Source organism: Anser brachyrhynchus, assembly GCF_964034855.1.
Source record: "Anser brachyrhynchus genome assembly, chromosome: 2".
Classification (NCBI taxonomy): domain Eukaryota; kingdom Metazoa; phylum Chordata; class Aves; order Anseriformes; family Anatidae; genus Anser; species Anser brachyrhynchus.
This window is the reverse complement of record NC_137695.1, coordinates 156,815,203-156,836,818: the sequence shown is the minus strand read 5'-3', so window position 1 is coordinate 156,836,818 and position 21,616 is coordinate 156,815,203. Positions and strand designations below refer to the sequence as shown.

The following is a 21,616-nucleotide window of genomic DNA, read 5'->3' as shown; positions in this document are numbered from 1 at the left end:
CAGGGCTCCTTTAGCAAATAAATCTCCAACACCTTCCAGGAGAGACTCATACGTGGCCTCTTGAGAAGGGAAGACTGTAAACCCCATCTCCAGACTCCCGTGCAGGGAGGCTCATGGATGAGCACAAATGACCGGAGTGTCGGTAGGAGAAATGAATGAAATTGTATGTCCTGGGAAATACGGGAGGTCAGAGAAGAAGATAAAATGTTCCCTCTTGGTTGTAATGTCTATGAATCAGGGACAAACTCCCAAAGGACACATTAATAAATCTGAACTAGTTCCTCTGATCAATTTATTTTAAGCCAAACTGACAGGTTGGTGGTGCCTCTTTGCATCACGAACGGCAGCAAAGTCCCTTCTCTCCACTTGATGCATAGGAACTTGAAATATCAGTAATCTTTTCAAAAATGATGCATGTTTCTGCCTGATATTTTCCCACTGATCTGCATGGCTACGTAAAAAGGCCATCAAAGAAGAGAGACCATGCATATAATTTCTTTCTTACTGCTATTACTTACTGCTATTTCCCTGTCCCCTCCTTCCCAACAACAAAAAAAAACCCAAAACTCCCTTAAAACTGAACCACTATTTGTCATCAGAGTCCTAAAAGAGAGTTACTGGATGAAAGGCGTATCACTGCTACAGGCTCGAGGCAGAATGCACAAATCAACATTTTTTTTTTCCATTCAAAATATAGTTTGTGATTTGAGCAGTTAAGAAGCCAGTAAATAATAATGCATTCGTTTGAGAGACGTCTCATTTGTGTGGGTAAGCATCCAAGGGAAATGATTTTTTTTTTTTTTTCAAATTATCTCAGGTAATATTCCCTGAAAACGAAGATGTATTCAAACAGAAATGATTAGGACTAGATTCATGTTACTTAGTGTAGATGTCTGTGATCCTGTTGTGTTAGGCTACCCTTGTACTGAAGGGATAAAAATACAGTAATACGTGCTTGAAAATTTGGGGTTGTTTGGTATACACAATTGTCTAGGTCAGGCTCAGAAAATGCCAATTTCTCTCCATTGAACAACAAGGGAACACAAGGAGATGTAAAACAGGTGAAAAACAGCTACATTTGTTCAGTAGTTTAGAAAAAAACTCATTTTTTTTCTAGCTCTGTGGGTTACAGAATACAACCTTGGAACAGCACCAACCACACAGCATGCTTTAGTATGATGTATGGATAAAATCTTTAGAGTTACTAAGAAGTCAGTTAATGTTTGCGCTAACTACCAATCCAAATGTTGCTTTAAATCCAGCTAATAGTCATTGGCATGTATGCCATGCTTGAGCAACGCCAGTATATAAATATTTAAATGTTAAAGGAAATGCGGAAGCATTGTGCGTATAAGCTATAAATAAGATAAGATCGATAATACCTAAAGGCAATATCATTTGAAGAAATCTATTTAAATAGTTGCTTTGTAAATTAAACTCATTTGGGGAATGTTTATTGTCACAGGCAGAATTTCACAATGGAATCTGCTACTAGGAAGCCTTGAACGTTGTGTAATATTCCACAGTACTTCTGGAGGCAGAATATAAGGGACACGCAGTTAGACTATTAAACACTGAAATGTGAACTTGCTCTTGATTCACAATTTTGTGAGTAGGAAGGGCAGAACACACATTCGTTTTGTAAAGTTATCTTTAAAACTCTGGCGTGCTGCATTTAAAGGATATTTGAAGGACGCAGGTTAGTTTTCTTGGATGAGACCCAAGCCAGATGGGTTGCTTAATACTCAAGATTGAGAGAAGGAAAAGATTTCTAGCGTGTCTTGACAACTACTGTAGTTTGTCCAGGGAATATTAAAAAGTTAATTTCTTCGATTAAAATGTAGATTAAATGAGAATGGCAGATAAACTATTGATTTTTCTTTGCTTTTCTTTGTCCGCCTGAGGTTTGATTTTTCAAGGTGTTGGTGCTATTCCAGGCTTGAAGTTGAGTAATCTTTGTGATAATTTGTTTTAAACACAGAAATTAGATGCTACTCAGAGAAAGAGAGATACTTTCTGAAACAGATGAGGTCTCCTCAGTTGAAGCCTGTGTTGACAGCCCTGTAGGGCTCTTGCTGGAGCACTGCAAGAAGTAGCAGTAATGTATGATACTGCATTTCTGTAAATACAGTAAGTAAAAATTTCTGCTTTCAGTTTGTCTGTAATACCTACTTCTTGTTCTTGCTACATTGCTTTTCTGCATTATGTGCAGAAACATCGTTATGTGATGCCAAGGAATATAAATCAGAGCAAAAGGAAAAGGAAAATTCCTCCTTTTGGGAAACCTTTTTGGATGAGGCTATGTGGCAGCTCTTCTTCCAACAGGAGGTGTCCTATCAGTTGTCCTATCACTGCAGGGCCTTTGTGGCTACTTAGAAAAAAAAAAAATCACAACAGGAAAATATGGACTAGCTCTTTTGTTTCATATGCCTGAACACGTCAGCCTAGTTCCCAAAATGAAATATTCAGCTAAGTGTCCCGTTCTCACAAAATTGTATTCTTGCTTATAGTTTCTCAGCATGGCATTCTTTGAAGAATATCAGATGGAGTGTGACTTAATAAAGTGTTTTTCTCCTTAATTCCTAAGATTTTTTTTATTTTTTTTGGTCGGGAGTTAGTGTGTGTCTCTGTTTTACTGAGCTTAAAGTTACTCTCTTTTAAAAATTAATTCAGTGAACAGTCCTTGCAATGTGTACCAATTGTAAAGAAAGTGTTCATTGTCAATAATGGCCTATCTCTAATGTATAGAAACAATTTCAGATATAATATTAAGATTTCATATTTTCAATTTAAAAGAGAGTAGATAAATGACAAGAAAGGTAAAATATAGGATCTGATTTTTGAAAGAGTAGAGTTAATGAGTGCAAGTATGGGAAAGTAAATTAGGAAACATGATCCATGAAAAATAGCAAAATGACTTATTTATTTTCCCAAAGTCCTAATAAGTTAATTATTATCTATTATTTATGTTAGTGTAGAACCTATAAATCCTGCTAATGCTGCTAACTGGTGCATTGAAAGCAACAGGACAAAACAAGAGACCTTGTCCAGAAATACCCATCCATGTAAAAGATGAAATAAATAACTGAATGAGCTGAGGAGGGTTCGGTGAAAAGAGGAGATGCTGTGGTTCAGCGACAGGCAGTGATCTCTAACAAGTGCACAGCATCACCTCTTGTGAAGCCTTGTAGGCATCGCACCAAGGAAATGTTTTAAGGAAGGAGGAATGCAACATAACTCTTCCAAGAGCCAATGGGCAGCATAAGCAACAGCTTGAGAAAAAGCCTTATTTAAAATCAAACAGGTGGACAATGGATGTTTCCCCATGCCTCGTAGAGGTGAGCTCAGCCATCCAGAGCAGAAAGAGGGAGGAAAACAGAGGGGAGGATAGGCTGCAGGAACGGCTGAGAGCAACAAAATGTGGCAGGCATTGCATTTCTATACTATGATTACACTTCTTATGTGATGGTATGAAGTCAGAATTCATTAAAGCCTTTTTATAGGCACAGTAGCAACACCATATGGAATATTTCTGTGTTGGCCATGGCCACATGATAGTCTCTTAAGAATACCATGTGTACTCAGTATATAGTCTGTAACACAGTGGATGTGTGTGGAAGGAATATATGCACAGAAATCAATTTATCTAGTAGTCAACTAATGTATAAATTATATTCTTACAATTTAGAGAAATCCACAGGTAGTTATTTCCTTAGAGGGTGGAGAAGATTGACCTTAGATGGCTTCCAGAGGCCCCTCCAGTTGCTGTCTCACTGCCCCTGCTCAACAGGATGGGGGCAGAAAATGGGATGCACGAGCCTCTGGGTTGCGGTGAAGACAGGGTGATGATCTACCAATTATCCTCATGGGCAACAAAGGCCTGCTTGGGGAAAATTAATTCACTTCATTGACAATTAAAGTCTGCTCCAGCGGGGGCTCGGCAGGGCTGCCGGGGAATCCCTGCTGCCTGTGGGCCTGGAGCCCCTCCTGCCCTCCTCCTCCTGGGGCCTGGGCCCTCTGCTGCTTCTCCCTCGCCCTGGGCCTCCTCCTCGGCCTGTGCCCGCTCTGCCCTTTCCGAAATCTGTTTTCCCCGAGTGCTGGCACCGCCAGCTTGGTGCTGGGCTCAGCTGGGCCCTGCCATGGGGCTGTGTCTGGCACCGGGCAACCCCAGCCAGCACCTGGGCATGGGCACTCAATACAAGGGGACATGTAAAAGGTCCCAATTAAACACAGAGTTTTAACTGTATTTCATAATTGGGTGCTACTGCTATGTTGCTAAATAAAGACAGCACAAAGCACAGGAATTTCTACCTCCAAGTTCGCACTTACCTGTGAGAACTTGGAGAATTGCACAGCAGGGCATCGCCAGTGTCACCTTGTATGTATTTTGTCCATGGAGGGATGAATGTGAGACTTTCTAATTGCTTTAATTCAAGAAGAGGCTGCTGAACAGCATACCGTTAAGCTACAGAATGGATTTCCTTTCTATTTGTCCTAAATATTTATTTTTGGTATATGATAGCAAGCTCCTTCGGTAAAGTTTGTTTCTGAAGTGAGAACAAGCAGGCCACGTTGCCGCTTATTAACAGATCTATGCAACTTCCAAAAAAATACATATTGCATGTGATGTTCCCTTCCCAAAATATTCCCTTACCAAATACCCACTCCAGGGAGGCGAGAAGCGACAGGGAAGCCGTTCTATATTATATTCTATATTCTATATATAGCGGTTGCACTGCCGGTGTCAGGTCTGTTGGATCCCATTGGTGAATTAACCTCTTCAGTCTAAACAGGATTTAAGAGCGTGGAGAAGGCTAAAACTCCTGTTCTCAATTTCATCTCTCTAAATAGACAAAAGACCTATCTGCCTAAACATCAATAAACATGGGAATGCAAATAAACAAACATGTCAGTGGTGGGTTTATTACTGCCGTTGTTAATAAATATTGAAATACTCAAATTCTACCAAACTAAGGAGTGTTTGCAGTTCTTGATCACGTGGAGCTTGTTTCGGAGTGTAAGATAAAATAAGCATGCTGATGCAAATCTCGGTGCAGATTGCAGATCTGGGGCTGAAACCATTTCCATTTTCAGTTTAGCTAATTGGTTTCCAATTGCCTCTTTCATTTCACTGCACCCAAATGCTCATTTTCAAATCTGGAAGCAACTGTATTACTAACTCTATAAAACGAAAATATTTTTGCTTGGCTTGTTGATTATCTTAAGCATTTTTCTGGTATCAGTGAACTTCAAGCTACTTATGATGCTGGTAACTAGAGTTACTTGACTTATGTTATTTCCATGAAACATAAACTTAGCAAGGATCAGGTTGATTCTTACTTTCCTGTTGTATCCGTGTCATGGATAAGTTCATTACTTTTTCCTATCACTGAGGCAAGACAGATGTTTTTATATCAGAAACATTTTAGATTTTAAAGAAAATTGCATTGAAAGTTGTAGGTTTTGTAAGATGTCTAAGCCCAGATGGCATGGCACATGTATGTCCACTGTCTGTCTTTGATACACACGTTGTATTCAGCTAACCCTTGCCAGCCCCAAATAAGAATAATTGGCAGATTAATTATGGTAGACAGTGGTCATTTTTATTTCTTTCTTAAATGTTTGCATGCTAAGGAAGACTTTGTGATTTGGTCCAGAGGTTTACCCCCATCTGCGCGTTCAGTATGATGGGCTGAGCTGGTCTATGCCCATACTGCATGATGTGGATGGTGCATGCACCTTTGATTTGAGCATGAACGTCAAGAGTTTGTACTTCTTGAACCTGTGAGTTGCTGACTCCATTTTCAGTAACATCCTGGAAGATAAAAAGCATCAATTAGGCTTGATATATTTCATGTGAAGCAAAGTTTAGCATTGGTAATATCCAAGGTGGCATTAATCACAAAATTAAGAACAACGCTAATACAGTTTGCGAGTTGAAAATTGTTAATGTTTCCCTGAAGAAATTTTCAATTTTTTGTTTGCCTGATTTGTGATGCTCTCCTCTGTCGTTTTAATATTGCAGGTTTCTCTCTTACTTGTCTACTTGGAGAATGTTTGAGAAACCCCTTTGTGTTTATTTCAGCATTTAGAAGAATTAATGCTGGTTTACTCTCTCAAAGATAATTACATTTTACAATTAGCTAGATTTTATTTTAGTTCTTCTGCCTAATTGTGTAGATGGCAGCAATAATAAAATTGTCATGGTCCTTCATATCTTCTCTTCTCTGAGTTGGCCCGCGTTCATTGCAAAGAAGCCTTTGGGAAGATATTAACCAGCAAAATTTTGCTGTTTAAAGGCAGCGCACATCAACTACAGTGCATTTAATTGAGTCATTTTCCAGTTCTTATATAACAGCAATATGGAAATCTTGATAAAATCTGAACGTAGCGATGTAAATATATATATATATACTCTTTGCACATTTTCATTTGTAAGTTATTTTTGTTTTTCCTTTTTTTGTAAAGTAATACTTTTATTTTAAAGATTTAAAAATGTTGCGTTAAATATATACCGGTTCTAAACATATGAACAGGCTTTGATGTACTTGTATCTTCAGACCATCATGGTTACACCATCTCTGTTGTTATAAAGGAAGATAGCTACGGTTTTAAAAAATTGGATGAGAATTTGGAATGCTCAGAGGACTAGAAAAATACATTGAAAGGACTGAGAGCTTAGTGTATTTTAGTTTTAAGACAGGGTTATGAGATATCGATCACAATCTATGCATATCTATTTGAGGAACAGAAAGCTGGTGATGGAAAGAAAAACCTGGTAGCTGGAATTTGAAGCTAGATGCCGTCAGACTGGAACCGGGTAGCTTTTCTGAACAGGGAGAATAACTCACCGACCACAAAAGCACTCATGTGAAGGGTGCTGGATTCACCGTTGCTCAGCATGTGGTGTTCTTCTGAAAGCCATTCCCGTGTGAACACGGATGAATTGGGGCAGTCTGGTGGCATGTGTCATATGGGTCACACTGCAGGGTCTGAGACGACCTCTTTTTTAGCTAGAGCTAACGTGGGTGAAGATGTTGAGGTGGTGCAACCTGGAGAGGTGATAGTCTGTGGGTGGGAGTATTTGGTTGCAGTATTGTCAGGTCTCCTCAGCACTGTGATTGTTGTCTGTGAACTTCAGTGTTTTCCTAACTTTACTAATGCCTATAATTCCTTTCTAGAGAGACTGACAGGAACAGGACTGCCTTTATCATGAGAAGATGATGAAGTTCAGTTAGAGGGATGAAGTGTGTGTTCTTGTTCTCCTTTTCATTACTAAGTAATGATCTTGGTATGACACGATTGTAGCCAGCATACGCGGGTAATCATTTCTCCAAGTGACAAGCTTTTATGCTTCCCTCTCAGGCACATGATTCATCCCTTTGCATGACTTAGACTGAAAATAAGCATGCTACAGTATGCGTTTTTTTTTTTTTTCAATGCAAGCTTAATGCCGTAAGCTGAGTTCTCCAGAGGAGGTTGAGAAAGTCAGGGCTTATCGATGGTAAGAATTATGCCTACTGTGTCAAGGCCCTTTGTAAATACAGATTTGATTTAGTCCTTCTATTTTATTTTCTTTCTAAACTGAGAGCTTCTTCTATGCAAGTCTGCAGTGATCAAAGAGGAGTATGTAGGATTGCTTTAAAACTTTGTTATTCGCACCTCAGTGGAGCTAGTAGAATATTGGAAGAACATCATAAAAATTCAGACTCTCAGCTGGTTATTGATTGTTTCCATGCTAACCTGCTTTTCTTAAAACTTTGTTGTGACTGTGCGTTTAATTTTTGTTAATTGCTGGGAAGGATCCAGAGATCAGGATGAATAAGTTGGAATATTACCTATTTAAAAGGAAATCATAGGAATTTAAGTCATGCTTTTCTTTATTACTAGCGCACAACTGGTCAGAAAGAGAAATGTTGGTTTTGGACACAGAAAGCTCAGAGATTCTTCTAGGTAGATGACTGTGTGCGTGATAGTTTTTTATGTGAATAAAAATGATGTTACTGCTCTGAGAAACAGTACTTCTGTTTCACGTATGGGATCTCGGCTCTGCAAGCAAGAACCTGTGGCAGTGACACACACGTAAATAAATCCATATTTGTGCCTGTGAATGAACTTGAAAGTGTTCTGGTGTATGCATGTTATGCTGCTATATAAAATTATATTAAATATGAAAATCATTACTGACCAATGAATCATAGTAAAATACGTATTTACTAATCTTTGCTAGTCAGAGGTACGTGAGATACTGTTTTCTCTGTACATTGTGTTCTCTGTTCTAAGAATATCTCAGGTACTGCCGTGTTACAAAGTCCAATATGGACTTTAATAAAGCGAACACAGCAAAAAAATTATAGCAGTATTTCTACCTTCAAACCCCACACCTGGGCTACCCGTGATCAGCTTGCTATCATGGAGCGTTAAACAAGAAATCCCAACTACACTCCGGAGACAAGAGGTTGGCAAGTGGTGGCTGGCTCCCAGGCTCACTGGAGAGGGGAAAATCATCTTTTTGCAGAGCCACAGGGAGGAAAGTTTGATCTGATTTTTAACACCTTCTTCTCTTTTTCAAACCCTAGTTAATATTAGTAGTTACTATCCTCTTGCGTATCTCTTTGGTCTGTTATACCTGTATACATTTGCCTTATAGTCCAGGTGGAAAGGTGAACCCAAGAGTAGGAGATGATAGCTGTGTCAATTAGAAGATACACTGAAGTTGGCATTGATCTTTTTGGAGGAGAAATACTCTAACAGTTTGTGTATTCTTAGATTTCTGCTTCGAAGTGCTAAGTCATACTGATCAGCAAGGGCTTATCGCATTATTTCGCCGGTGGAGATAATTAAATGAATGATGACTAAAAGAGGACGTTCATATGACATTCAATTATTTAACGATGTAAACTGACAAAGTGTTTTATTCCAAGATTCTAAAAGCTGAATTTAGAAGCCGATCCAGTGGAGTCCTTGGAACTGAATTTTTCATTAGGTTTAATGGCTTTTTTTCAATGGTTATGGTATGGGTCATCTGCAAAACGCAGTAATTAATGCACTGGCAGTAATTGTAACTTACAGAACATAACTGAAGCTGAGTTTGAGTGTAATGTCTGTCTTTATGCCACAGGACCAGACCAAAGGCAGGTATGCATGCTTTGTTTTCAGTTACCATGCCTTCCTTTCTATGCTGGGAGCCATTGGGAAATAATTGTTCAGAAACTGTGAATACCTTCCACCAATAATATTTAAGTTTCTCTTAATTTTTGCCTCATCAGATTTTAAAGTAAGCTCATAGTTGCTAATATCAGAAGTGTGTTTCTGTGCCAGATACTCCTTTCTCTCAGGCCTTGCACATTCTTTACATACACATCTTGCACACATTCCCAAGCATTTGACCATTAATAGATGTGTGAAAAAGAGTAGATGCCCCTTTTCCCTTAGGGCCTTAACTCTCGTTTACTCTTCAATCTTGCCTTTAAAGGGTATAAATATCCGAACATATGCTATAGAGCTCCTTACCTCAAGGAAATTCATATATGCCCTTTGATTCTACAGACTTCAATGATAAAGGTTAATTGATAACCCTCAGCATATGTTTTAGTTTTGACCCGATTTATTGTATTTACATCCTTAGTACTGGGGGACAGTCCAGTGAATAGGGTGCTAGACTAAGTGTCAGGAGACCTTGCTTCCCAGCTTATCTCTGATTTATTGGATGAAATCTTTTCTACTTGTAAAAGAAGGGGACATATTCCCCCAGAGGTGCTTTGAGTCTGGCAATGGAAAAGGAAAAAAAAAAAGGCCTTTTAAATTACTGTTTTAATTTGGACTTTTCTGCAAAGCAATGTACCTACCATCGTCTTAAATATACTCTTAAGTTGATTTTGTTCTCTGCCATTCATCTGTTTTCAGTTGGAAGAGTCACTTAATGGTACGTCCATTGGTTTATGCCTGTAGACCAGGGGAGGTGATCCTGCACGACCGTGTGTCACGTATTTCTTGATGAAATTACTGATGGATTTTAAGTAGAGATGGTCATAATTAGTGTGCATTAAATGCCCTTCAACATAGTGTCAAGGTGCTCATCAGGGAATTAAAATTGAGAACAGCGTTGCCCCTACTAGAATAACTCTTAGTTTCTGGGGGCAAAATGTCCATTTCAGCATTGACTACAGTGGCAGAAAAAAGGGGAAGAAGAGGTCGTTTCTGGTGTTATGTGCTCCCGGCCTGGAGCTTTGCAGAGGAGTCCTGGAAGTGACTTATCAATTGAGGTGATAAGGTAATTAACCCGATTGTCCTGCTTAAAGATGCTTTGAGACCCATGAATATGCATAGTGTTCCCTTCCAGGGGTTAACCAGAAAATGCAAAGGTATATAACATGCCCAGAGGATAGAATAGGGAAGGCTAAATGCAGCTGACATCATTTTTTTTCTTTCATTTTTTCTTTCTAACATCTTGAAAAACAGATGAGATGTGTGTTGTTTGTTTCATTAGTGTGCACAAGTTATAAATGTCCTAGCTTTTGGGGGGTTCCTCAGGAAATGCAGTTATTGTGGTTTTTTGTTTGTTTTGTTTTTTTCCTGGGTTTTGAATAATCTGTTAAAGTCACAGGTCCTTGTTTACAAATCAAGATCCCATATGTGAAAGAGAATTGCAATTTCTTGGATGTTACTCTTATTTTTGTTCACATTTTAATGAAGCACTCTGGGCTCAGTGAAGGGGATTATTGTACTTCAGGGTTTTTTGTTTGTTTGTTTGTTTTTGTTTTTTGTACTATGTGGCTTCCAGAGTAAGTGCGAACTTTTTCCTGGGAAAGCATATTCTGAGTTTATAATAAAAAGGGATTTAAAGTTTGCAGATGTTCCAGTTTTGGAAGCAGGCCAGCCTAGAACTGCAAACTTGGTTTTATACCCTATAAGGGTAAAGAGATTGGAGAGTTTTTACCAAGAATACTTTACTCACAGATTACACATTGATTGGGCTTCACTTCAAAGAAAGCTGCCAATTAAAAAATTCCCTCCAATACTTATCTATGTATTTTGCTTATAGAAGGCAGAAATTGTGGGCAGAAGTCGAGTCCTGTTCCTGATGAAGTTAAGGGGATTTGCCCTTCATCAGTGAGTAGCATTGGGATTGGGAGAAGCATCTCCTTCTGCCTGCGTGTCCCTAAGCTGCCAGGAGCCCACTGAAGGTCGGACCGAAAGCCTACCTCCAGCAAAAGTATTAAGCGAGCTGGAGGAATGACTATTTCATATGGGAATCCTTAGGATAGAAAGTGATTTGTAGCCAACGAAGGGAATTTGACTCCTCGTGAACTGCTCACCCAGGGAGAAATGAATCCTTCTTGTCTGCTCTCGCAAATGTGATGTCCACAGACCTTTAAAACGCCAGCTCCGTGCCACTGTGAGGTGATCGTCGGCTTCTTTCTGCCGGTTGGGAAGGAGTGCTTTGGTGCACAGGAACATCCATTAAATTTCATGGAAAGCTGAGTGGTAGTCTAAGAAACCATGAGAAATTGTAAGAAAATGGGTAAAGATACGTAAAATTGCTACTTGCCTCATGTTTCTTAGACTTTTTGTGAAGGAGCTTCCAAAAGTTGCGGAACCATTTTCCAGCCATCTATTGGAAATTTCAGGTTTTGTTAAGCATCATGTTTCTTGAGGCCAAAGCAAAAGAATTACAAGATATATATATATATATATATATTTTTTTTCCCCCTCTCTTTCGCGGTACCAGAAGGCAAAGCTCTTTGCCTTCCTTCTAAAGCCTCTGGTGCAGAGGCAGCATCAGACCAGGCCAAGTCTTGTGTGCGGTTTGGCACAGTGATTTCCTCAAAACTAAACCAGCGTGTAATTACATCACTGATCTATCGGAATAGATCAAAAAGCATCCCATCTTTATGATGTTAAAGAAAGGTACAAGCCCTTAGCAGGTGTCATTTAAATTTAGGACCGCTGGCTGCTCCTGACGTAGTGGATGGGAGGAGGCGGCAGTCGCAACGTCTCCCATTTCACGGCACTGACGTGTAGCGGGGCTGGGGCTGAGCTGTTAGCAGCTGATACACAGGCCTTGGTAAGGACTCCACGAAAGGATGAAAATACCCATCGCAGCGCCAGCATCGCTTACCAAACCTGGCCAGTAGTTTGAGCCTTCTAGGTTCCCCCGGTAACTAATGGAAATGCTGTTTTGGTGGTAATAGTAAGTTTTGACAACTGCAGCCTCTATTCACATACTAAAATAATAGATTTCTTCACACAAAGGATGTGAAGATGAGTTGAGTTGGGGGTTTCTGAGTCATACTGGGGGGACGTCGTTAGCTTTTCCTGTCTTGACCTGGCAGAAGAGATTTTAAAGAACCAGCTGAGAGCTCCAGTTGAGGTGTTTTTTGCTTGGGTAATGATAGGTTCAACCCTACCCTGCAGCCTAGAGCTCCTTTTATTTTTTTTTTTGTTGGCCTGAATTGCTATCAGGAGATAAAAAAGAACATAAGTAGCCTTGTGACTAGTGTCCCCAGCGGAGACTGCCTTGAGCAATCTGTCTTCATCTAAGCTGTGACCAAGTCCTCCTCTGGAAGAGCAGCAAGAAGTTCCCAAGACAGAGCTCAAGCAAGCAAGGGCTGGAAGTGTGAATCAGGGTGCTCACCCTACTCCGCTCCACGGAGTCACTGGCATGTATGCCAAAAAGGATGAATAACAACAGAGTTCTGTGAAAGTCTGCCGAAGGTTATTTTGAGTAGAAAAACCCCCTATCCCCGAATGCCCTTCTGTTCCTGTGTCCGTAGTTGAAAGAAGAGTTGTTTGGCCGCCAAGTTCTCAGATGAAGAAGTTTGAGGTGTAATTGGAACCTCAGTTCTTTGGGATGATTTTCTCGTCTGTAAGTACAAACTGGCAAAAGTCAGGGTTTGAAGTCTTTGACATCTGAAAACTGTTTTCACTTGATGTTTGGAACTGCCTTTGAGCAAAGGTAATATTTGTGTTCCCATTTAAATGTATAGATTTAGATATGCAGTTTCTTAATTTACAAGGTAAATTTGCTCTGCAGTTATGACTGCGTTAAATCTATCTGCTAAATGATTTTACTTGCTTTCAGACTGTTCTTTAGAGATATTATTTTATTTTTTTTTTGAGAGAATGATGATCGAGTTTATGACTGTGTTCTCTATAGCAACATCAATTATTCCAATAAAGGCCAAATAAAAAGAGCTATTTACTTGTTTTCTCAGACAAAGACTTGCTGGGACTTTCAGCTAGCTCAGATGTCTGTATCATGGCAAGCCTTTGTAGCACAATGAATTCTCCTGCTGCCTTCACGTGTGCTCCTGCACTATTCAGTAGAGAGGTCCATGAAAAGGCACTTGTCGATACCTTCGAGACTAGCTTGTTATCATGCTTTTTTTAGACCGTTTCCCCAAATAATGCAGTTCAATGCAATCGAACTTAAAATAGGAGTCAACAGTGTTGGAAATGGTTCGGGTCTTGCATTAAGTGAATGGCCCTTTAGCAGGAGCCTGCCTTTGGTCTGCTGGACTGAAAAAACTTTGGTGCTGTTGAATGTGAACAACTAGGAAGCTCTCTGCTGTTTATTTTGCAACAACAAAGGTTGTTGTTGTCTTTCTGTTGGAGTCGGCCCTATCCTTGTACAGAACAGAGGGGCACAAAGCGAAGTGTGTTTAAAGGACGGAGAAACCTCCGCTCCTGTTCCTACAAGGCAACTGTGTTCTGCCTGAAAAAAGGGAGCAGAGGTCTGGTCCTGTGCACGTGCCTAGTGAATCATAGAGCTGCTTCGCTTGGGCTCTGCAAAGTTATTGCTCTTGATCTGTTCACTGCACAGTTAGTTGCTTGGCATCAGTTACAAGTGAAATTTCTCAGATGTCCCTTCTTAAAAAGCTGAGAAGAATGAAAATTACCATGGGATATGTTTGGATTTTTTTTCCCCTAAGAAACCTCATTTTCATTAAGTCTTTCTCCCTTACTCTGGCCATGATTTCCCTTAGCCTAAAACAAAGAGAAACGATCTCCCCAATTTAATATTTTCCTTTGATTAAAATTGTTTAACTCATGCTGAGAGTAGTATCACGTTGCCTTTACAGTTATTTTCTTTATCAGTACCACTCAAAGGGCTCCATAACGAGGCAGGTGGTATTAACACCATTTTGCAGATAAGAAATTGAAACAGAGAGAAGGAAATGCCTTCGCTAAGATTTCAATGGAGCAGACCGGTGTCCTCGGTGACAATTTGTCTTTTGTCTTTTTACAGCCTTTTGTCTGTAAATAAGTCATCTGAGTACTGTTGAATCAGATCGTTTCGTGCTTCAGCTCTGTCTTTGGTGGTTTAGCAGTTTGCTGGCGTAGTCTTGCTTTGCAGACAGTGTGGGCTGTGACACGCTAGCAGCCCTAATGCTGGGTCTGGTAAGAGAAATACGTCGGTACTTAATTTTGAGCTTTTTTTTCCTACCTGTGATTGTAACAGAAAACCACATCTTTCTAGAAAAAATCACGCTACACAAAGCTGTACAGCAGCCTGGGGAGGGGAGCTGCTAAAGTGTCTCAAAGTTCGGCTTCAGTGCTGGGGCATTACAGATGAAGACACAAGGTTAGCAAATTTTGAGAGGAAAAGCTGTCATCTAGAAAAACTCTGAAATAAAAGACACATGGGAACATGGACATCCAGCAGTACCCTTGGCAGCACCACAGATTTCTGTAGCCACCTTTCCACTGTCTCCTCATAATGGTGGAAATTGAGGTATCGTAGTTGTACCGACGGCTCTAGGTCTGGTCCGGAGCTTGCTGCTGGATGGCGCTCAGTGTTTCTACTTGATTGCCAGTCATGCACTACTTCATGCTGGGAAAATGTATTCACCCACAGTATCTTTCAAAACACCAAGATAAAGCTTGAGTTTGTCTAGCTGCATTATTTTCTGGAAGTAGAAAGTGAAAACTTTGAGCGAGCAGTACAAGAGTACATAATGAGTAGCCCAACTCCTTTCAACTTGGATGAGTTTCTGTTCATAGGCAGCTGCATGAAGAATGATCAACTGCATAAAATGGCTTGCAAAAGAGGACGACATTTTACAAGTTTTCAAAGGCAACACTTATTGTTGACTCCCAAACTCCATATCCAGGTTTGATAAAAAAAAACACAAAAACAAACAAAAAAACTACCTTCCTATTTGCTTGTAACGTGAAAATAAAAGTTCATCATAACTTTATTGTACCCTGATAGCCTAAGGACATAAATGAGCTGAAGTTTGTCGGAAGAGGTCATCTCTTCTACTGCTTCTCTCTCCACACCCTTCACTCTCATTAATATGCATTCCTGATCCCTCTACTATAGCAAACATAATCATGCACCAAAATGATTGTTCCCTTTGAGCTTTGTCACCCCAGGCTTTACAGTGCTATTTCGTTGAGGTTCTCATCTAAGAAATTATTCAAGTACTGTTTCTAGAAGAGGTTTGGAATGTTAATTAGGTCCATTAGGTCTATGCTGAGGCCATCAAATTAATTTTGCGTCTGTCTTATGTAGATACGAATCTCGGCTTCCTGAATTGAGAAGGCCATTATATTATATACAATGGGAACTTCTCTATGCTGCGTTTATAGTACTTATCTGCCCCAAAGAACTAGTTCTGCTCCTTCAGGATGAGTTCAAAACACCAACTTTGCAGCAGAATGCAGTCTCCTCTGCCACTTTTTACATCTCATTTGTGGCAAACTTCTGACTGAAGTTAAACTGAAAAAGTATGACTTTATTTAAGCCATAGGACATGAATAGGACATGAATAGGACAATGAATAGGAAATTCTGCATCCTTCGTTCTAGTAGCAGTACTCATTCTATGTGGAGTCCTGCATATTAACTGCACCTAAAATACGTGGTGAAGTTGAACAGCAGCAGATTGTAGGCAAATTCATGTTCTTGATTTGTTTGAAGGAGGCAGGACTTGGGACATCGGTGTCCCAAGTCTATTCCAATCCTACCAGAGAGGTGGGTATGATATTAGAGCTACTAAAAGGTGTTATGACAGGTTTGCAGCTGCCCAAGGTTGAAAATGATGATAACCGTGAAGGACTGATTAAAGCAAGCATGCTGGCGAGAAAAACGCGCATTAAAAATGTTAGCCATTACATAAATGATTGTAATTATGAATTTCAGCCGTTATTGCAACTTGCCTTGTAAAAGAAATCTGGAACACTGGGCTTTTGTGCATTTTATGCTATTGGCAGGATTCAATTTTGTCTCAGGACTCCTTTGGTTCACTTTTCCACCATGCCTTTGGCTGTGTACCTCAGGTGCTCACCTCCTTTGTGATCCAGCTCATGCTTCCTATCTGTCTGCTTTGCATGAGGCTCACAAGTACCTCACATGCCTGCTCAGGAAACCGAATTTGTTTCTAAAAGCAACATCAGTTGGGAAGAACAGATTTGAAATCTTCCTTTTGAACATAAAAATTATCTGTCCCTGTCCTCAATTTGGGATTTACTAAGGGGAGATAAGCAGTAATTGCTTGATGACACTGGGGGTTCTTACAGATTAATTAATAACTGTAGATGCACTGAGAACATCTGATAAAAGAGACTCGAGATGTGGATAGCATACTTGTTTAAACATCTCATTGCAAGGATCCTTACTTCAAATAAATATCCCAGAGATAATATAATTGTCATGATAGTCAATTAGAAGTCCGTGTGGTTCCCCTCAAATTCTTTTTTCTCTTCTAATTGTTACCTTAGGAAGAAATTATTCCAGTTACATTTTGCACAGCCAAGCTGTACACTGTGAGTTCAGCTTAAAGGCAGCTAATAAAGGAATGCAGTAAGAGGATGCGGTTTTATGCATGATGTCAGGAAATATAAATAGTATAATAAGGATTTTTGTCTCAGAGGGAGGAAAAATAAGAAATGCCGGTCCAGGGCACAAAAAAAGGGGGGGGGAAATTCCATTTCTGATACTTCAAATGAGGAAAAGATTAAAAAAAAAAAAAAATCTAAGATGGAAGCCCTTTACTGAGCCCTACGCTGTGGATCCATGTTGTCCGGTGATCAGAGATGGAAATGAGAGCTTGTCACTGATGTATTCTCTGGCCTTTAGCAAGCCATTGAGCTGTGCCTTGATTTCTTCATCAGCAAAATGAAATTAGGGATTGACATTTGGGTTCAGAATATTGTGATGAACATAGGTGAATAAATTTGAATAGTTTTCTAAACGTATTTGCTAGCGAGCTGAATTTAACCAACCAGATAATTGCAGCTGATATGAGTAGTATGTTAAATCAATTATATTTCATATATTTTCCTTTAAGCAATCAAAACTAAAACAATGTACTAGTTGATTTAATGTCCTTGAAATTCTCCTTGGGGACACAATAGTGTTTTGAGCCCACAACGTGCCCTCCTATTCTGCAAAAGGAATCAAAGCTCTTGATTCCCACAAAGTTTACACGGTAAACACCGTGGCGAAGTCAGCAGGTACGTACGTATTTTGATTTCCTATGTACCTTTTCCCCACAACCTTTGATGTTAATTCTGAAAACAAATTTTTAGAGTTTCTTTGGGGGATTCGGGGCTCTGAGGCTCAATTTTCCCAACAGCAGATGGATTTTCATTTCTTTGTTCCATTTAATTCGTTGTTCTTATTAACCTGATCCCTGAAGGTATGCAGCAGTCAAGAATGCACCGTTCCTTATTGCTTTCCTTTCCTGGTGATGAAGTAGCCAAATACATCTTCACTAAAAGTTGTTTTTAAACGGTAAGAATCCAGGGAGAGTTAAACATTACTGGAGTGACCGGAGATGGATAGATTTCATTCCCTTTGTGTATGTTATGACGTTAGAAGTCTAAGATGGCATACTGCTGTGTCATGAGCTCGGTCAGCATTCAGCAGATGAATGCATCTGTCACTGGTATTGTGATTAAAAAAGCACAAAATGGCATAAATCCAATAAATTATTCCAGAACTTTGTGAGGATTTTTGCATCTTTTAAATGTGAAAGCTTACGGTGACAGGGGTTAAGAAATACCTCAGCGAACTACAGAGTAATAGATTCTCTACTTAAAAATTATGATCCTTATCATAATGAATATATGGCAAAAACAAACAAACAAACAAAAAAAACCATGGTAGTACAGGAAGAAGGCCAAATCCGTGGCAAAAAACCTGAAAACATGCCCATTAATATATCCAAAACAGTACGTGAATTATCGGAACTAGAGCATAAAAACTGAACTGGTGTTAATGAAAGTAAATCGGTTGCTTGAAGTAATAGCAAGGACTTGGGTGAATGAATGCTTCGAGATAAAGCTGTGCTGCTGTGCCACATCCGTCTGTGCCCACACTGCCACCAGTGATTCGTATTTTGACTTTATGCTGACGACGCTTGTAAAGGCTTCCCAGCGGAAAGAAATGTTGAATATTCTTCAAAAGTTCAAACTCTGAGCGTTCAGGAGACGTTGGGACTGCTGTCGGCTGCCTCTGGTATTACTACAAACCCCTCATGCAGTAAGAGGGCCTTGACCGTAGTTACATCATTAAATATACATTTGCCCAGAAATAAGTGGAGATATTTATTTCTGGTTTTCTTAGACGATATGAGTGCAATATGGATTTTACCTTTTTTTTTTTTCATACGTGATGAAGTTGGGATGTCCCAACTCTGTAGAAGCGGTGTCTGGAGTGGAAAAGAGAGCAAGTGCAGCATGGATTAGTTATTTGGGTGGTTTGGGCTCCTGACAAATTGCTATTCAGCAAGTAATACATTTCAAATGCACACCCAATTGTTAAAATTAAGGCATTTGAGCCTTGTAAAAATAATGTCGTTGCTATAATGGGGGGTCAAGAGGTGCTGGTTAAGAATTACGCACAGTCTGAGCTGTGGTGCTAGAGGACTGCATGTATGTGTTTTACGAGGTCTGGTGACTGAAATACGTGTGGGAAGAAGATGAGGAACGCCTCTGTCTAGTCAATGTGTGATTTTTAAAGAAATATATACACTATGGTGTTTGGCCGTTACAGGGTTTTACATATCCGAGGCATTGTTAAGTGATTAAGGGAGCCTCACGACCTGTCTGTGAATGAAGAATAATTACCAAGAAATTCATGCTCCATGGCATAAATGCTTTTGTTTTTGAGAAAACGTCCTTCTCTCTGTTGTCAAGTCGGTGGCAGACCATGGTTTTTAGTCAGGTGTGTTACATGTGCAGAATCTACTTACTTGGGTATGTCAAGGAGCCACAGAAACCTAACTGACACCAAGGAAAAAAGAAAAAGTGATAAATTAATAAGCCCCAAGGCAGCAACCCTGCATGTTCATTGCTGCAAAAGTAAGTGTGTTAAGCAATAATCCTCTTTTTTCCTCTCTTGTTTTCATTATCCTGGATACCCTCAGATCTTCCTTCTGTGTTGAATGCCTCGCTTCAAGGGGTGTATCTGCTGCAGTCTGTTAAGGATATGAGAAGGAAGCAGGGTGAAAGCTTATTGGGACCATCTTCAGTGCAATTCCAACATCTTTCATTCTGAAGTCTAGAAAAAAAAATCCCAGAAATATCGAACCATGTAGCAGAATGGCATGGCATTTTATGTTTTACTGTTTCTTTGGCAAATGAAGGTAGTTATCATCACCCCTCAAGTGAATTTTCTAAATCTCTTTTCTGTTTCTATCCCAAAGGAGCGTATATATTTGTCGTGTGGGGGAACAGGTTGTTTAATGCCTTGGAAACCTTGCGTGATTTGATTATTTTAATTTAGTGTCACTGCTCCAAAGTCAACCCCACAGGCACTGCTCCTTACCCTCTCCTCCACATCTGCTTCAGGTAACTCCAAGGTCTTGAACTTCATCATGGCTGAGCTGCTGGTCACAGACAACATCTCCAGCACTGCTGGCAGACCCAGGAAATTTATCCGCTGAAATTGAGGCCAACAAAGAGCATTGTGTTTAATGTCACCTACACCTTGCAGTATTGCTGCCTGTGGCCGATGAAGGGTGGTTACCTGCCCTGTGCCTGAAGATCCTGATTTTTTTTGTAATACCTTCGAGGAGTCACACCTTCAGCATGTGTTGTTTTGTCTTCTCACTGCCATGACAATGTTTTCAGGGCTCAGCTTTAATGAAACAAAATGCTACTCAGTTGGAACAAACCTGTCCCCTATATATATTTGGGATATACACTGGATATATATATATATATATAAATAATATATGTGTGTATCTCCCAAATATACATATATATATATATATGGGATACGCATAGATCTTTATTACATATATATATATATATATATATTTGTCAACTGACCAGATCAGTCGTGTACTCTGTTAGTCAGGAGGAGCATTTGGTTAGTACTTTTCTTCAATGATTTTCTTGAATTCCTCCAGAAACACTTTTTGAGGGGGAGGGCAGTGTCCCACAGAAAGCATGTGGCTTCTTATGGATTTAGATAGAAATTCTGTTGCTAGGAAGCCTGTAAAGAGATATGTAGTATGAATATCCTGAATGCATCCAGTTGTCCTCAAATAGTGCTTATATCCATCTGTCACATGTCAACATTTGTTTATGGAAATATCCTTTCCCAAATCTCAGTCTACTCCATTCAAAACTTTGTGAGTTTGCTGTTAAATCATCATCTTCACCTATCCGGGTAAATCCAAATAACTCTTCTGGAAATAATAAGCTTTGACCTCAAGCAAAGCACTTTTATTGTTAAGTTGCTGCATTTCTCCTTTAGCTTCCACTCCCTTTGCTCAGCTATAGGTGTAATTTACTCTTTATTCAAGCTTTTTTTTCTGGTACAGATTTCATAATTGCAATTTAAGCATTACACTAGGACAGGGCAAAGATTAATTTGATTTTAATTCATTTTTTAATTGCAGTTTTCTCCAAAGCTTGAATTACATTTCTCAGTACACTTAGAGTGGCTACATTGGTCTAACATAAATATTAACCCACTTAAAGCTACATATTACTCTTGATCTTAGAAAAATTGTTCCTTAAGTTTCGCAAGACATTTCAGCCCCCTTCACCATGAAATTGCCACAAGCGAGCAAGAACAGAGCTGTGCTGTTAATTCCATGTGTGTGGCATCACGTTATTCTTTAAAGCATGTGTAAATTAGCCTTTGAATGGGGAATCTAGTTCTCAAAGACATTTATGGATTTACAGTTACCTGATCTCAGAGATGTGTCTGAATTTTCCATGTTCTGTATCTGGACTAATGTTTTCCTGGGCAAGGGCTATCTGCTGCTGCTGAGGTCGCAAGAAAAGATTTAACGTTTGTGCTAGAAAGAAAAATAGACCAGAGCATCTGGAATCATTGTCATCCCCAACACGTCCCACTGTCCTGATGCACTTTGCAACTCAACAAAACATTTGTGAGTTTACAGCAGGATCTACATCCTTGTCACCAGGTACCTCGCGTTCAAGAAAAAGCTCTTGTGCTCTGTGGATTAATCTCGTTTCTGGCACACTGATGGGTTGATCATATGTTGGTGATGGTCCTTAAAAAGCTTCTGGTTTTGTGTTCCGACCCGTTGTGTTCTTAGAGAAAAGATGTCCCCACTGCACATTGTTTTCTTTCCTGGAAAGCTAGTTTGGCCTGGGTAGATAGCAGTGCCATTACCCTCACCCCA

At 39.7% G+C, this 21,616-nt stretch overlaps 1 protein-coding gene across 11 annotated transcripts in view; it reads left to right on the top strand.

Annotated features, from left to right (window-relative positions):
• The window catches only part of TRAPPC9 (trafficking protein particle complex subunit 9), a 556,529-nt gene that overhangs the window by 336,301 nt on the left and 198,612 nt on the right, over nt 1–21,616 (top strand). For 4 of the 11 annotated variants that reach the window (XR_013947304.1, XR_013947305.1, XM_080582082.1 and 1 more), the window contains one exon: nt 1–21,616. This exon is cut by the window's left edge; it is cut by the window's right edge and continues 41,958 nt beyond it. The exons of the other annotated variants lie outside the window; for them this stretch is intronic. The gene's annotated coding sequence lies outside the window, so the exon portion shown is untranslated. 11 annotated transcript variants of the gene reach the window in all.